At 41.9% G+C, this 5,628-nt stretch overlaps 1 pseudogene across 1 annotated transcript; it reads right to left on the minus strand.

The window, feature by feature from the left end:
* Positions 1–2,552: 2,552 nt before the first annotated feature.
* On the minus strand, positions 2,553–5,195 carry LOC114314619 (probably inactive leucine-rich repeat receptor-like protein kinase IMK2 pseudogene; annotated as a pseudogene). The gene is made up of 2 exons (XR_014363320.1): positions 3,654–5,195; positions 2,553–3,098 (listed from the first exon to the last, which is right to left on the minus strand). The product of XR_014363320.1 is annotated as a probably inactive leucine-rich repeat receptor-like protein kinase IMK2 pseudogene (transcript).
* Positions 5,196–5,628: the final 433 nt, after the last annotated feature.

A 5,628-nucleotide genomic window follows, 5' to 3' on the forward strand; every position in this document is an offset into this window, starting at 1 on the left:
ACTCTTTCTGGAACATCACCATTCAAAGGATAGGAAGGAGACAAATTGATCACGTCAACCGCTGTCTTCAACGCCTCACCCCAAAAGGATCTTGGCAATTTAGCTTGTGAAAGCAAACACCTTGTTCTTTCCACAATTGTGCGGTTCATCCTCTCGGCAACGCCATTTTGTTGAGGAGTCTTCTTAACTGTCTTTTGGTGTCGAATACCTTGGCTGCGACAATACTCATCAAATGGCCCAATGTATTCACCACCATTGTCTGATCGGATGCACTTCAATTTCTGCCCTGTTTCTCTTTCAACCATGGCCTGAAAATGCTTAAATACTTCTAGAACTTGATCTTTAGTTTTTAGTAAAAAAGCCCAAACTTTCCTTGAATAATCATCAATGAAAGTAACAAAATAAAGTGCACCACCATGTGTTCTAACTTTTAAAGGACCACAAACATCCGAATGAATCAACTCCAAAGCATTTTCTTTTCTAGAAGCAACATTTTTATGAAAAGAAACTCTATGTTGTTTACCCGCCAAACAATGAACACAAGTTTTAAGATGTGTACCTTTCAAACCGGGTAGAAGCTCTTTCTTGAACAAAACTTGCAGCCCCTTTTCACTCATGTGGCCAAGCCGTTTGTGCCACAATTCGATAGAAGTATCATCTTGAAGTGCATTGACAACACCTTTACAAATTTTTCCTTGCATCGAATAAAGTGTATGAGTCTTTTTACACTTAGCCACCACCAAAGAACCCTTTGTGAGCTTCCATATTCCATCACCAAATTTGTTGTTGTAGCCTTCATCATCTAGCTTCCCGGTAGAGATCAAATTGAGGCGAATGTCGGGAACATGCCTCACATCTTTAAGCAACAACTTGCAGCCCAAATTTGTTTCCAAGCAAACATCACCCATGCCGATAATCTTGGACAAACCTTCATTACCCATTCGAACAGAACCATAATCTCCTGCAGTGTAGGTAGTGAAGAAATCAACTCGAGAAGTCACATGAAAAGAAGCACCAGAATCAATCACCCAATTGCTCTCTTGGCCCACAAAATTGATACAATCATCTTCACAAACGACCATGAGATCACCATTGGTAGTAACTGCTGTTGTGTCTTCTTGCTTCTTATCCACACTTTTATCACGCCTTTTCTCCTTATTCTTGAGCTTTCGGCATTCTCGCTTCATGTGCCCTTTCTCATGGCAATAATAACACTCAACGTCTTTCTTTGAAAAAGAGCCATCTCTTGACTTGTCACGGCTTTGATCACGACCATGAGGAGTCTTACTCCTCCCCCTTGTTTTGCTTCGGCCTCTCACAACAAATGCTTCCGAATGAGAGGAACCCGCTGATTTTCTTCTAGTTTCTTCATTCAACAGGCTACTAGTGACTTGGCCCATTGTGACAACTCCATCGGGCGCCGAATTACTGACGGTCACAACCAAAGTCTCCCAACTTTCGGGCAAAGAACTAAGTAGCATCAAAGCCTGCAACTCATCATCAAAAACAATTTTCATAGAAGCAAGTTGGTTAACAATACTCTTTATTTCATTCAGATGTTCCGGAATAGGGCTGCCCTCTTTATATTTTAAATTAACCAACTTACGAAACAGAAAAGCTTTATTTGTGGCTGATTTCCTATCATAAAGACCCTCTAATTTTTTCCATAAATCATGTGCTGAAGTTTCAGTAGCAACATGATGAAACACACTATCATCAATCCATTGACGGATAACACCAACGGCTTTTCGATTAAGCCTATTCCATTCATCATCTTTCATACCCTCGGGTTTGCCAGAAGCACCCTCAATGGGTCCATATAAATCTTTACAAAATAATAGGTCCTCCATTTTAGTTTTCCAAGTTACCCAATTGCTTCCATTGAAGCTAGACATACGACCCACATTCCCCTCCATTGATTTACACAAATAAATAGACCCAAATAAACCGTAAGCTCTGATACCAGTTGTTAGGGAAAATCCGTGATTCCCCACAAGTAAATCAATCAATGGGAATAAAAACTAATGCGGAAAAATTAAATCAAAGGCAACACAAGAATTTTTACGTGGTTCCCTCAATGTGAGGTACGTCCACGGGATCGAAATCCGATTCCACTATCAACCAAATAATTCCAAACGATTACAAACGAGACACTAATGGTCTCACAAAACACCCTTAGGTGAATTCCAAATAATCACAAATAAACAAAGAGGAAAGACCTCACCAAATAGAAGAACCAAAATCTTCTGAACCAAAGTTGAAGAAGATCCAAAATAACGAACCCAAATTAGCCACACAATGACTTGCCCGAATGATGGAAAAACTTCTGCACCAGCCAATTGAATTTCTCAACCCAAGCACTCTCTCTCCAAGAAGAAAGTGTATACTGCTGCCGCTATTTTTCTTCGGGACAAAACAATACGAATCAATATATTGTGGATCTAGGGTTTATAATCAAACTTTAGTTGTTTTTAAATTCGATTAGGTCTCCACAAAATTAGATATAATATATAAAAATATATTATACCTAAACCAAATCAAATTGAAACTCTTTAACAAACCAACTGGGTCCCACACTCCAATAAGGAGGTATACCCAACAGGTCTGGCAGCCATCTCCCACTTAATCTCCTCCGGCTGCCAGAGAACTTGCTGAGCTTCAGGCCTTGCTGCCGGAGACGGATCAACACAATGCAGAGCCAATTTCAATGTCTTAAGCAGTTCGTCGCCTGAATTCGATGCATCCCTTATAAGCTCCACATCAAACACTTCATTAGTCCAATCCTCTTTCACAATTGACGCCACCCAAGAAGGCAAATCAACCCCATCTGTTGCCTCACTGGCTGATTTCCCTGTCAAGAGCTCCAACATGATCACCCCAAGTCTGTAGATGTCGGACTTTGTGGTGGCGTTTTTGGGTTTTGAGAGCTCTGCCACGCGATTGCCCAATGTGCCTGCTGTAGCAATCACATTTGTATTGGCAGGGCTAGTCATGAGCCGCGAGAGGCCTACATCTGTGATCTTTGGATTGGTTTGTTTGTCGAGTACTATGTTGCTTGATGTGAGGTTCCCATGTTACCACAGTGTCAGGCCCTCGAGCTGCAGACAAAAAATGCAGCCATCAAACCATAATCGTTCGACAAAAAGAAGAAAAAAATCAAGGTTCAGATATCATGAAAACGTATGCATCCCATGACGTGTATTATCTCAAAACATTTTTCCCCAACCAAAGCCAGCTTTCAACTTATTTTCCAAACCAAGTTGTTTATTGAGCCGTAGAGTAGGAGTAGGGTTTTCAAAGCACAATTGAATTCGTGTTTATGAAAATAGAGAGGCTGAAAATAAGTTCAAAACATGTGGGTTTGGAAAATAACGTCTAAAAAGAACATGGGTTCAGAAGAAAAAGAAAAAAGAAAAAAATCAAGATCTGGTTTGTCCACTCACTAACATCAAACATTTAAACTGGAATTCTAGTTATCAAGATCTACTGTCACTACTATGGAGCCAACTCTCATGATAATAGCCACCATTTTATCTACGTTTTTTTGTCACACTCATGAAGAACTCATATATCAAACTTTTATAATGGTTGATGTTCAAAAAATACGAAAAATGAAAACACAACCAAAAACAGTTTTGGTTTAGCTTACTTACCATGGAGAAAGGTTGCAACACTGCCATTAGGCATATAATCAAAGACAAGAAGCTTCTCTCCTTTGGGTCCCAAATAGTATGCTCTGAGGGCTAATATATTCGGATGTCGAATCTTCCCAAGCTCCGCGACCTCCATTTCAAACTCTTTCCGCCCCTTCGCAACCTTCTCTCGCAGCCTTTTTGCAGCAACATGATTACCATCCTCCAAAGTCGCCTTGTACACAGTCCCATACGCGCTCTTCCCCATTATCTCCGCCATGAACACAAATGGAACATCAAAATAGACTAATTTGCCCCCAGTTTCACCACCCAATTCAATTTCACCCCGACCACGGGAACCCCCTTCTCTCCTCTCCCCGAAATAGCCTGACCAGTTTTCTGGCCGTTGTTTCGTTTCACAGCTTTTTTCTTGATTAGACAACAGAGCAAAACAGAGCATAGAAGCAGTAGGATCACAATGAGGGCTCCGGCTGCTATGAGGATTATGTCCTTGATGTTCAATTTGCGATCACGATTATTTGAACTCGACGGTGGTGGAGAGGGAAGAGTTTGGGGTGGGGTAGAAGGACATGGAGTTGAGGTACTATACCCACAGAGTTGAGAATTCCCAACAAAAGAGCTCGGATCGAATCTTTTGGAAAGGAGATATGGAACAGACCCTGAGAGATTATTGTAGGAGACATTGAAGTAAGTGAGGTTGGGTAAGTTGGAGAGAGAAGTTGGTATTGTTCCAGTGAAATTGTTGTTGGAAAAATCAAGTTGGGTTACACTGGATATGTTCCCAATTGTTGCTGGAATGGTTCTGATTATGATCAAGGGTCAAGAATTGAAGTTGATTGATCTTCTTCTCTGTTTCATTTCCGCCCCAGGAATCAGGAACAGAGCCAGAGAGATTGTTGTGTTGGAGAGCAATGAAGGTTAGCGAAAACGACCCAAAAAGACTAACCGGTATAGATCCCGAAATTGAATTGAAGCTCAGGTTGAGTCTATATAACTTGGTAGAGTTTGCAAGACTAGAAGGAATTGTACCAGTGAGCGTATTGTTGTTGAGATTAAGGGTCCGAAGAACGGGCAGCCACTAATTGAAGGCGGGATTGAACCCGAAATGCGGTTATTGAATAGGTAAAGTCCTCTGAGATTGGGGAGAGACCCGAGAGAGTTGGGGATAACACCAATGAGAGCATTGTCGTGGAGACTGAGCTTTCGAAGAGCTTGAAGCTGACCGATTTTCTCGGAGATTCGACCACTTAAGCCCCCCCATGGAAGCTGGAGAGCAATGACTTGACCTTTGAGACACTTGATTCGAACCCACCCACCTGAGCAAGCTCCAAAGGCAGTGTCATTGCAGCTCCTCAAATGTCCTTTAGAATCGGTGAATTCGTGTTTGAGGGATTTGAGAGCTTGGAAATCTGATTGGGTTATAACCACCCCATCCCAATCTTGGTCTGAAGCAAATCCAGAGGCGAAAAGGAGTAGCAGAATGAACAGGGGAGGTGGGTATGAGAAGAAGAAGATGTTGAGTTGGCTACAGATTCTGGCCATGTGAAGGAAAGTAGCAGCCAGCTACATGGTGGGGAAGCCATGAGGCCATGTGAGTTGGCCATGAAGCCTCAATCTGGAAAGCCACCGAAATGGGCTGGCAGCCAGCTCAATTAATCTTGCATTGTAATCTCTATATATAGAGAAGCTAAGGAGAGTTGAGAAGTACAACTGAGGGGTGTGAGCTTAGAGAGCAAAGAGAGAGAGAATTACAGAGAGTGTTGTAATTCTTACCATTTTGTTCAATATAGTGAATCCGCTGCCCGTGGACGTAGGCGACTTGCCGAACCACGTTAAATCTTGTGTGTTATTGCTTGTTTGAGTTCCCTGGTGTGCCCCCGATCCTCAACAATTGGTATCAGAGCTCAGATTGCGAAAAATTGAATTTTTCCCGAAAGTGCCCAGATTTCGAAGTGCTCAAAATCCATTTTTGACC

The sequence above is a fragment of the Camellia sinensis genome, chromosome 3 (assembly GCF_055761805.1).
Source record: "Camellia sinensis isolate YWXY chromosome 3, ASM5576180v1, whole genome shotgun sequence".
Classification (NCBI taxonomy): domain Eukaryota; kingdom Viridiplantae; phylum Streptophyta; class Magnoliopsida; order Ericales; family Theaceae; genus Camellia; species Camellia sinensis.